The 13,088-nt window shown below is 39.1% G+C and overlaps 1 protein-coding gene across 3 annotated transcripts in view; it reads left to right on the forward strand.

The window, feature by feature from the left end:
• The window catches only part of LOC121522334 (neuropilin-2-like), a 179,868-nt gene that overhangs the window by 55,206 nt on the left and 111,574 nt on the right, over positions 1 to 13,088 (forward strand). The gene's annotated exons all lie outside the window — the stretch shown is intronic.

Genomic DNA, 13,088 nt, shown 5'->3' on the forward strand with positions numbered 1-13,088 from the left:
ATTGACATAAATTTTCATACCTGACGATAGAGATTATTCACTTAAAAAATTTAAATCATAACGTTAGTTCATGCAGGACACAGTGGTTATACGCCCATCAGTGATCAGCTGATCACCAGCTGATCTCAATTAACACCTCCCAGCTCCCCCAGCCAATCAAAGCTATTTCTCTCAACCCAGTACAATATGACATAAGTATGATGTACCTCTACTATTCACTAATCTCTGTTTGCGTTAATGCTGATGCACCACACTGCTGCAGCTGGCAAAGCTTAACCTCCTCCACCCCAGCCTCCTCCTTCATTGCATAAAGCTTGTTGCACTCTCATATTCAGATTCATAAGTTAAGGTAGAGTAGAGTCAAAGGGGTCCTTTTTGGAAAAAAAGGGAAGAATGATGTATTTTGAAACTTATATAATCAATGTCATGAAGGGCATTATTATCATTATTATGATTATTATTCTTTTTATTATTTATTTATTTATTTATTTGATTATGTATTTTTTAATTAGGGTCTAGACCTGCCCTCTTTGTAAAGTGCCTTGAGATAACTTTAGTTTTGAATACAAACAAAGACTGATTGGTTAATTGATTGTTTGACTGATTTATTGATTGATTGATTGATTATGTCAGACTAAAATTTTGAAGAAAACCTTATATCCTGATTGTTATTTTTGTAGCGAAGCAGCAAAAAAAAACCCAGAATGCTTTGCAAGAAGAATGAGACAGGATGGACACTTTAAACAGCTTTTCTCCCTTTAAAGGTGCAGTGTGTAATATTTAGCCTAGTACCATTTAGCTGAACAAACTTGGTAAAATAAAGCAAAACATTTCTAAGACCGTCTATCTAAATAAGTGTTTAGTCATCTAAATTCAAATTTTGAATTTATTTATCTATTTTGAAAAAAACAACTCAGAATAAACCTTTACTTCATACATAGTGAGAGTCCCCTCCATGGATGCCACCATCTCGGATTTTTACATGTTTCCATGGTAACATAGAGGAAAAAAGGATAAATAAAGTTATGGTATTATATTGTTTTGTATTCACATTACAGATACACATTAAATTCAACTGGTTGCCACAGTTTCCAGCAGAGAAATGTGATCTAGAACCCACTTCTAGATGTTAATATTCAGTTTTACACACTGCACCTTTAAATGTAATGACACAAAAACACTGCTTCACTGATGAGTAAATACACCTTAGGGAGCAGTTTTATTGAACTCCAAAGAAGACGTAAGGTGGATGGAACCAAACAGTGCATCTGTACTTGTCACTTTTTAATATGGTTTTGATTAACATTTCCACATTTGTTAAACTTATTGTTGACATGGCAACAATAAACTTTTTTTTTTACATTTAAAACAGATGTTGTTTTTGCTCATTTGCTGAAACAACAGGGTCCATCATTTTTCCTGGTTGGACTGTTTCTATTTAAAGTGATTTTTTTCACATTAATGAACTGCAAACACTGAAAAGATTTCTTCTATAATGACATCTGCTTTGATTGAAGAAACCATACAATGGCAAACAGGATTCCCTTCAACCTCTCTGTTGTGTGCGTGTTTTTGTGCGCGATCGTGTGTATTTGGGTTCAGCCTTCCCTGGCAGTAATGATGGCGCCATTTGGAAGATTCAAGCTGTTGCCATACTGCTAACAAGATCTTGTTATCCTGGAAGGTGCAAGTGAACGTCTGGTTGTGTGGGTGACTCAAATTTGTACATGTGCGAGTGTATAAGGGTGTATTTCTTTGTGTGTTATACATACGGTATATCCTGAAGGCAAGCTGTCTGAATATGGATGTATCTGTGCTACTGCTGGTTCTCACCAGGAAGACAGAAAGTTCTCTTTACCTCTCTTCTGTGTCTTACTCTATTTCTAGAGAACAAACTCTCACTAATAAATGTGGAATATATAAATGGGAACACTGGTAGTGATGAAGCACAATGTTACTTTATTTGATGCCAGACCTTTATGCAGTTATTCATCTCATCACTACTGCAGTGAGACCTTTTGTTGGGTGGGGGTGGGGCTGAATAACAATCAAATGTTACAACTTTCCAATTGAAATGTCAGGAATTCAAAAGTAATAGCCTATTTTGAAATGCATACGTTCCACACATTTATCTGTACCATGTTGCTGGGGAAAACAATGGCCGTACCTCTTGATTCTTTCATCCCCTTGACTGAATGTTCATTGGGGGGATGAGGGGGGTATCTCTGCCCTGCTGTTGCTGGGGTCTGCTGTGTACTGTAGTAATGAGGTGGCTTCTGTGCGTGTGTTGTTGGAGGAGATGGCCCCCCTCCCACTCTCTGGGTGTCCTAATTATCCCTTAAACTGACCCGTCAAAGATTAACAGTCTGATCAGTCTGGAAATAACTCTCACACAAATATTGGAACATTTCTGCAACTGAAAACATGCACCTAAAACACAAAAGCATGCATATTATTCATTTTTCATTTTGCATTCACATTTACAGAACATACAGTATGCATATGCAGCTGTGAAATGTAACACATGCACTGTACGCAGCATTGAAAAATAGGTTAACACAGACAAAAGATTCATGCATGCATGCAGATAGCAAAGACCCAAATTGAGGCCTCAGCTGAACACAAAAACTCCTAAAATGACGGCATACAAAACCAAAACAAACACACATGCCACACTTGTTTTTGTTTACAGCTCTGTTGCTGTGGATACTGTAGTAAAACTCCGACCAATGCCAGCACAGCTGCCAGAAAGTGCCAACCAATCACAACTGACTGTCTAGGCAGTGTGCCCCCAGCTGTTATTGTGACCCAGAACTCACCAGACGCACATACACACATAGGAATACAGTGACGCTGCCATGCCGGTTACTCACCGATGCAGGACAGCTTGTACGTCTGCACGCACATGCTAACACTTCAACCCACACATCGACAAAATCCAAGCATCATCCCTAAAATTCATACGTTTCACCTTCCAGGGACAAGCTTTTGACCCAAATAAAAAGTGAGTCCCCATGGTAAAACAGATTTATGTGTGTAACATGACTGGACACACGTGCACATGCACGCTCAAATGCACGCACACACTCCTCAGGCAGTGTAATGTGGAAGCTATCGTGACAATCCTTCCAATAACTGCTGTTGTTTACATTCTACCAAATGCCTGAAGGCACTTCCTCCCTGCCTTTGTCTGACTACCCATCAAGTCAGTTTATTACACGGTCCAACCAATCACATTGCGTGCTCCGCCCCTTCTCTGGCTTTCATTGAGGAAAGTGGATCCAGACCTGACTTGGTAAATGCAAAACGGTGCTCTTTGGCAGAGTGCATGTAACAGACAGTGGATGAAGGATTTCCTTCAAATACACACAAACCTAAACCTGAAATTAAAATGCCTCGGCTTCATGATTCAGACTTTTGTCAATGCTCAGAGCTCATGTGAGAGTTTTTGGGCTGGCAAAGAAACTGATATGACTGCAGGTTTGACTTAAAAAAGCGACTAAGCCCATCAGATCATCAGAATGTGTACTGATTATACCTCTACTGTAAATGGTTTTATATGCCTGTTTGCTCTGTCACAGTGTTGGTGCCAGAAAAGGAACAGCCTTTCTTTCATTTGAATGAAAAAAAGATTTTTTTGGCATTTGCATCATAAAACTTTAAAACAATGAGTAGTAGTTTTGATGTCAGAAAACACTGCTAATATAGGCACAAGGGCAAGATGAAAGAGATGAATAATCCTTTCTTGTCCACTAATCTGACACCCCAGATAGACTGTCATATATATCCTTTGCATGGATATATATTCACATTCATCTGGGAAAGCTCCCATAGAAAGTATTTGGGAAGGTTAGGGCTTTACATAAAATCCTTGGAAGGTGACCAATGTTCTGTCTGTCACATTCATTACCATCCAGACAGAGCAACAAGACAAAACGATTTAACAGGTATGCATTTGGACAGTAGTATCCTGAGCTTGACAGACAGGTACTTAATAAACGGTGGAGCTTGTTGGTGGTTAAAACTCATGCATAGGCTGGTTGGGAGGAATTCAGAAACACACTTTCTCTGCAAAGAGAAGCTTTTGCACTTGTTTTAAAAAACATGTGGCCCAGTTCAAATGAAACTGCCACTACTATAGCTATAGCATCTAAGCTGATCACTACACCAGTGGCAGCAATTGTATATACCGTCTTCAAGTGCAACTTAACCCTGTTCTCAGACCTGGTATAGTCATTTCAGATTTAACCTTTGCAACATGGATCCACCTGATGACAGACATGGAATCAGGACAATCCATTTGCTCAGACCAGGAACTGATCCCTGGATCAGTATCTGAATGGGTGTATGGGTGCCTGCTCTACCAACTGAGCAACTCTGGTGCCCCAGTTGTCAAACTTCTTCAGCTTAAGGTTACATGTTGCAGGCAAAACCCTCACAGTAAGACACACAGAGCTTCCTGGAAAACCTTAAACTACTTAGAAATATAGCATATGCCTATACATGTATAAACACTTTAAATTAATATAAAACATATATACATATATATACATCAAAATACAACCCTTAAGGTGGTTCATCGAGAGTCATGCCAAGGGTCTGTCTTGGAATATGCCGTCTGACCCAGAATACATTTTTGAGTGCTGACTCTTCAGTTTTCTGATGTATTCAATCATCAAAGTTGACACAAACCTTCAGAGAAGCTTTAAATAGCAGCTCGAGTTCTGCTGGACATTGAACCATTTTTAATGTCTTTCTGTTCTGATAGACCTTTCTAGTGGAGACCATTTAAACTAGGCAGATATTACTTCTGGAACATTTCTTATTAAATATGTGTTTGTGTATGTGTGTATATGTGCATAAATATTTGAGTAGGATCATGTGATTGCAGACGGATGAGTTCATATATGCCTCCTTTTTATCTACATGTCAAACTCAAGAACCTACCAGGAAGTATTTCCCTGTATTACATCATCCATATAGCGCCTGTTTGAAGCTTTTAGCAAATAGCATGGGGAAAGCAATAGAGGGAATTGACTTGTAACAGTTTGATTTTTATGTGTCAGTGCTAATTTGACTTAATGAGAAGTTTATAGTGGAGTGAAATGCTGGCTGTGATTCAGTGACAGTGGCTGAATTTTAGTGTCTCAGATGTTCAAGCACCATGGGCCTAAAAATTTAGTGCTAATTGGTGGAATCTAACCAAACCAGGATGAGGTTTTGCAGAAGTTGTTTAACTGTGGTAGGCCTGAATCTGTTAGTGTTTTTCAATGCAGTAAGAAATAGTTATTTATTGGACTTATTAAAAAAAAACCTGTAACCATGTTAGTCTTAATGAAATTATACAAAGTCAGACTAACTCAATGAGATAGTGCAGTAGGAGATCTCTTGCATGTTTACGCCACAAATGGACCTGAAGTGATGTAGGCATGGCTGCACTGCCTAGAGGGTTCCAAGATAGAATCCTGGTCAGAGAGGGCCTTTTTCTCTGGAGTTTGCATGTTCTCCTCGTGCAAGTGTAGGTTCTCTCAGGGCACTCCTCCTGGGGGTGCAAAATCATGCTTGTTCAGTTAACCTTAGACACCAGATTGTGGTGATGTAAGTGTACAAAGTTGTTTGTTGTTTTTTTTTTTGTTTCAATATGGCAGGCCTTGGATTTACTGGATGGATGGATTGGTGATGGATGGACGGATGGATTGACTGATTGGTGGATGGATGGATGGATGTATGGATGGATGGTTGGATGGATGGATTGATGATTAATGAATGGATGGATGGATGGATGGATGGATTGATCAATGGATGTTCATTCCAGGCCTTGACTTCAAAGTCCAACAGAAAAAATGCACAGCATTGCGGAAGTTTTGGTGTCGTCAACTTTCAGATAGAAGAGGATGGCATCACATTTGTAGAGAATAGAGTTTGATAAATAGTATGTTGCTGGATGCTATGTCTTCACTTTTTAACACACAAACAATTTGTTTTTTGCTAAATTGATAGTAAAGATGGTCAGAGAGTAATTTGCCAAAAGGGTAAATGTTGCCACCTACTGTACCAGATTCAGACCAATAACAATACTGTAGCAGAGCTTTCCAGTGTTTGTATCCTGATCCAAGGATAGCAATCCAACCAAATGGCCCTGTGGAGCCATTACTGTAGCCTAACTTAGATGTACATGCAAACCATATTGACTGTCTGCCATATGTGTGCTTCTGATAAAAGCTTAGTGGGGGAGGAGGAACTATTAGTTGATTGGCATTGAAAACAGTTGGAATAAAAGTAGATTTCTGCAAGCCTCTTTACCACACTAATGCATACAAACACACAAGTGAACAATTGAATGCTAAAAAGTGAAATTATAGATGAATGTAGGTTTGTGCATGCTAGCTTACCATACAAACACTCACATACAATGAGAGACCCTACCCCGTCTACCAGGGATCAGTGAGCCATAAACACCAGCGCCAGATCTACCCAGCAACACTCTGTACACACACACACACTCACACAGTGACTCACACACTTCCTCTAACCTTACCCCATGAAACACGTGTTTCTTTTGAACTTGTTCAAGTCAGACAGATGGACACTGAGGAGAAAAGAATAGGAAATGAGACAGTGGGAGGGAAAGGGGAATAATAGAAGTGTGGAGGATAAAAAGATGCATAGGAAGATGGTAAAGAAAGAACAGCAGGGGTGAAGGAAGAAGAAAGACAGGAGAAGAAAAGAAGAAGAAATGAATGAGGTTGAAGTTGAATGATGGACAAAAGAGAAGTCTTAGAAAACAGACAGATGGACATGCATCAAGCACAGGCAGTACTAGACTTTAAAAAGCTTTACTACATTTACATGCATATTTTGGGATGTGAGTTAATTAAAAAGTGGGTGTACAAGGTGTTGACTGGGTGTGAAAGGACAGTCCGGAAAAGAGAAGATGGGAGAAAGGAGGGCAGAAGTGTTTTTGTGCTGCTCATGAACATGAAGTAATGAGAATGGAATAAAATCGCTGCCGGCAACAGAACTGGTCAGGCGTTCACGCTACACACTCTCACACACACACACATGCTCATCATCACACAGGCCGGCGCTATCCAGTGACTGACTCTGCAGGGGGGCCAGACGCAAGGGGAACCCCGTGAGAGACAGTGTGTGTCACTGTGTGTGTTGGTTGGTTACATCTGAGGTCAGTGCATGAGGGAGAAGGTCACAATAACAAGCAAATCAGGCCGGAAAGTGGGACAGAAAAACAGGCAAACAGACAATCTGTATCACACTAAAAATAGACGTTTTGGAGGCATTTTTATAGATCTGCAAATAAATCTGAAAGGAGTCCATTTTAACTTCTAGCATGTGCCAAAGCTAATTTGTAACACAGTCACTATAAATCAATCAAATCATTCTGCTGACAATCTCAATAAGGGGAAGTTTGAAGAAAACTTGAGCTGATTTCAGAAAAAATGTGAAAGAGAGACAAAAAGATGAAGGGAAAAGTCTGCCTGCCACCCACAGGATTGTTCAGTGTGCAAAAAGACTGAATTTGAACTTATCCTGGCTCAATAACCTAGTTTCCATGGAAATGTCTTCCAAAATCCAAAGATCTAGTCATTCTGGACACTGTAGAAATATTTACTCACATGCCAAATACACTTTTGTTTAGTTTGAGCATAATGTGGAAGCAATTGAGCAGCTAAATTGATCATTTTTACCTTTTATATTGATGCAAATGTACAGATGAATGTGGGAGCTGAAAAACTCAGCATCTTTTTACAGACATATACATAGATTAGCCAGATTCCATGTCTGCCATAACGTAGATCAGCCTTTCAAAGCTTCAGTCTGGAATGTTTGTGCCCGGTCTGAGAATGGCCTGACCAATCAGCATCATTTAAGGAGAACAAGGTGGTAGCTATGAGTAGCTTGGATTTAGCCACAGTGACAATGTTTTTTAGTAGCTTTTAGGGGTACATGATCACGTTGCCGGGATCTCATCAAGTGCTACTTTTGTCACATGACAGCATAAAAACGAAGCCACATTGTGCATTGCAATCACTTTGTGTGGAAAGCATGATCTTTAAGCTTTCTTTCAGTTCTTGTTTGATGTCAATAGGCAGAGTAAAACAGGAAATATGATCATTTTGATTTGATTTAAAATTAATGTTACACATGAAGGACAGTGGACCATGTTGTACAGGACTGGTACTGGTATTTTTTCATAATTGTAATTTCCTTTTAAAAACTACAATACATTGTTTTATAAACAATTTTTACGAATCTATTTTTGTGTGGTGTTGTGTTTTTGAGGCCCTATATCTAATACAGGAAATTAAACTTAGAAAATATATAGTTTTTATTTATAAAGTTGAGGTAGTGCTGAAAAAGATTAAACCAATCATGAGCATGGTAGACATTTTCTTAGTGCTTTATTTTGTCAAAAGAAAATGAACAAAATGGCAAAATAGTGAGAGGACCTCTAAGGGTTAAACTGAGAGCAAAGAACTGGACTCAAGCTTTTCTTGGTTAAAAAGAAGTTTATATTCTGTTCCTGGCTGGTCTTGGCTAAAGTTTGTGGTAGCTGCAGGTGAATTTGTGATGCAAGCTGGTAAACAGTGGCTGCCAGTGGAGCTGTTAGCATAGATGTAGCTATAGTGGCAGTTTTATTGGAGCTTGATAAGATTTCGTTATTAAAAACAAGAGCAAAGAACCACACTAAAGCCTATTTTATTGAATATGATGTTTCTGCTCTCCTCCTGACCTGTAAAAAATTGTATTCCACAGCTTGTGCATTTGTCGATCTCTCACATTATGTAGTTTACTCCCAGGGTGCTGTCCATGCCCACTTTGTCGTGTATTTTGTCACTGTGATCGGCTTTTAATGAATGTGGCAGACAGGATGTTCATCCAGTTCCCCTCTGAGTTTTTTCCTGAAGTTCTGCCCTTCCCAAACACCATCCATGGCTGTGAAACATCCCATTTATGGGTATGTGAAGCAGTCCATCCTGTGTAACAGGTTAGAGTAACAGTGGATCAGTGGTCATTATCAGGCAGCTCTCAACTGGAAGGCCATGGGTTTGATCTCCAGTTCCTGCATTCTCATCGATCTTTCAGTGTGACGCTGGGGAAGAAACTTAACCCTCTGAGGCTGACGTTGTCTTATATAACAAGATAAGACAGGTCACAAAAAAGTTACATAATTTTTGACTCATAAATTGCAGCCACTTTTTTTCCATTCTAATGATGCTATCCATGCCTATGTAGCTCTTATGGGGGCTTCTCTAGAGAGCCTGGAACTTTAGTGAGTTTTCAGGGTCTACAAAGATTAAATCCACACCAGTACCTCCAATATTGAACATCTTTTAACTGTTTTGTAATCAAATTTTTTTAATGTTTCTGCCACTAGCAGCTAATGCTAGGATCTACTTTGTCAAAATGAGCATGTAATCACACTTAGATCATGGAGGATATGGCCTGAATGGAGAGAAAGAAAGATAGAAAGCCTGTGATGTGGCCCTCTGTGTCTCTGCAGACAGGAACTGCTTGGAATAATGGCACAAATAAAGCTAACAAAAAGAAGTACAAAGACTTTTTTGTAAATATTTTGACTTTTTTTTTCACTTTTTGGACCCCAAGAGATGGGAGAACAATTTTCTGCAAATAAGTCTTAGTCATTATTGTTATCTGTGTGTCACACATAAAAATCTTTGGGTTTTAACTTTCAAATTTTTTCTTTAGTCTTTATAGTCCTGTAACTTTTCAAAATTTCAGTGAAATTACTGCAGCACACAAACTCTTAAAGTCCAGGTTTTCCTGAAAAAAAAGGATGTTTAGAGCTTGATTGTGCACCACAGGGTTAATGTTTTACGAGCACTTTAATACAATAAGTCGAGGCGAGACAATGATGACAATGATGGTTAAAAATTACTCCCAGTGCTGTGTCAATGGTTTGCGACTGCATACGGACAGTTGTAATGAATACAGATAGCCGCTCGACATAGCAGCCTTCACCATCAGTGTGTGAACGTGGTGTGAATGGGTTAGCGTGACGTTGAGTAGTCAGAAGACTAGTAAAGCACTGCACAAGCTCAAGTTCATTTACCCTGTACCATTCACATGTAACTGTACATGCACACACACACTTTTAAATGCACCTTTCATGCTAGGAAACCCACAAACCCTTAGTGTGTTGTACTCACTTTCTCCTCATTTACTCATGCAAGCATGCAAGTACAATAGCAGACACCCAAACAGACTGGGGGGGAAATGGGTTACCATAAGAGGCTTAGACAGTGAGTGTGTCTGTCTGGCAGTTCGGTCATATATGGCTGGCTGGTCATACTGGAATAATAGTCCAGTCGCTTTGAACATATCCCCTCTTTAACCCCTGTGTGTGTATGTGAAAGTATTAATAGAGAGGGTATTACTGTTGTCAGAACTATAGAGCCCTAGATTACCCCAGATTACTGTGTGCATGTATGATAATAACTAAAGCTTCTCATGACTGTTTGACCACCACATCATGATAGTACAAACACTGTCTGGATGCTTCCTATTCTGAGTAAATCTTTTATAGTGATTTTTTTTCTCTATTGTATTTTTGTGTTAATTGTAATGCCCTTAGTATTGTATTTCACATTCATTGCCCATTTTGCAGCTTTGCATTCTCTCTCTTGAACAACATATGAGTGCATAAGAGTGCAAACAGCATAATTTTTCACCTGGACTGTACCCAGATTTTTTAAGCCAGTTTCTTTGGTAAAATTTCTGCAACAAGTTGGGTTGAGATTGCAAGGTCAATATTTTCATTATACTGACATGTAGCAGAGTCTATTGCTTCGTCTGCCATTTCTTTTACATCATAATCCTTCCATTCAAACCTCCAGAATCAGAAATGCTTTCCTGCTGTAAGGTGCAACAAACTCGGAAAGATTTAAAGGCTAGTTTGCCTGAAATTTTCCAGATGTTTTTCAGGAGTGCATGTGTAAAAACTGCTTTAGAGACACAGTAACTTATTTGAAGACACCCAAGAATGTTTGTGTTTTGGACAACAAAGCTTGGTCCTTTATGGGTATTTTAAACAAACTTCTGCCATCATTATTTGACATGATTCTGAAAAGGGATACTGGTATCCAAGTCTGTGGATTCAGGAATTTCATGCATAGAAAGAGCATTTTTCTTCCACACTGGGCCTACTGATCTCTGTTACTTTACACCACTGTACTCAATCCTGCTCAACCAAAGAGCCAAATTGTTGAAAAAATACATTTGCAAGAGCCACTTCCTAAGTGGTGAAAGGAGCCAATTAAAAAAAGTTAAAGGTGGCAAAAATGGTCAAAAAGTAGCAAAATTTGTGAGAAACATGGGAAAAAAGGGCAGAAAGTGACCAAACAATGAGTTACCAAGGGCGAAAATGGTTAAATGTGGCAAAAACATGGTAAAAAATGAGTGAAAAGGAACTAAAATAGGCATAAATCAGCAAAACGGTGGGGAAATGCACAAAAAGTGTCATTTAATTGCAAATGGCACCTTAAATGGGCAAGAAGTGGCAAAAAAGGCAAAAAATTGCCTAAAGCAGGATAAAAGTGTGAAAAATTGGTGAAAAATGACAAAAAATGTGGCAAAATGGTCAAAAAGTGGCAAGCAGTGAGAGAAAGGTGGCAAAATGAGAGAGAAGTGACCAAAAAATGAGTGAGCAAAACTGGTCAAAGAGGGGCAAAAACATGGCAAAAAAGAGTGAAAAGTGGCTAGAATGGGCAACAATCAGCAAAAAGGTGGGAAAATGGGCAAAAAGTGGCATTTTATCGCAGACGGCATGGGGGAGAAGTGGTAAAAAAAGGCAAAAAAGGGCAAAAAAATAGAAAAAAGCAGGACAAAAGTGTCAAGAATGGATGAAAGGAGACAAGAAGAAGTGACAAAAATGGGCTAAAAGTAGTAAAAGTGGAATGAAATTAGCAAAAAGTTGCAAAGGGCAACGGAAATACAGAAAAAAATAAGAGCTGACAATTAAGTCTGACAATTAAATCCTACTGTGTAAGAGTGGGAAACAAACTGACTAATATTACTTGCAATGGATAATTTCTGAGGCCATTGTTTCCTTTTAAAGGTTTTCTGTAGGAATAATATTTCAAATTAAGACATAAAGGAGCCACAGATTCTCACAAAAAAGCCACACGTTGAGTATCACTGCTTTACACTATGCCCATTATGCCTCTGTGAAAGCTGTGGCGTTATGGGTGGGCCTTGTGGGGCTTGGCCTACCCACTTGGTCATTTGGCCCATCCTTAAAGTTTGGGAGATATTATGCAGCAGCCGAAACCAATCATGTCAGGCCACATTACCCTGCAGATGCTTGCAAAGCTAGTGCATGTGCACTTATGCATGCATTTGTTTCTCAGCTGATCATGAGGGATCCATAAGGGAAAGAGAGGAAACATCTCGAGGTTTTAACACCACCTCTCTCTCATCAGTCACATCCACAGCGATTGACACTGCACCGGCTGAGAGTCACATGGGATTTTTGTACCTGCATTAATGTTTCTTATGTGTCTTTAGCATAGAAGAAAATCAACAGAATAGTACCTTTGCATTGGACAACAAGAGCTGCATGCTCTACTAGTGCCAATAAAACAGTATGACTTTTTAGTTATATTTGTCTATCTGGAAGGGGAACAGTTGAACTTTTTGATATTTTTAGGGCCATCAAAAGTTGTAATCCTGGCACTGTGCCTGCTCTGTGACATTCACATTTAGGATGATTAATAGGTGTAGATACTTCACCGCAAAACAGCAGTCTGAAAAGTACTGTTTTACATCTTGAACTTCCTACTGGTGAAAATTTTTGATGTTTAATTTCCAGTTTTATCAATAAATATTATTCCCTAACCACAGATTTTAAAGTCATATCACTCTTGAGTTAGGCTCAGCTTGGGTTTAAATACATTTCCTGCATTTAAAGTATTCAGTGTACAGCCAGGGTTGATCTCACATAGCCAGACTTTTCTCTGGCTGAGGACCTGAATGAGGAATTCTTCTGTTTGAAAGCGCCTTCCTCTTAAATATCACCTACAAGTGTCTGCACAGAATATTACTCTATT

This window comes from Cheilinus undulatus, linkage group 15 (assembly GCF_018320785.1).
Source record: "Cheilinus undulatus linkage group 15, ASM1832078v1, whole genome shotgun sequence".
NCBI classification, from domain to species: domain Eukaryota; kingdom Metazoa; phylum Chordata; class Actinopteri; order Labriformes; family Labridae; genus Cheilinus; species Cheilinus undulatus.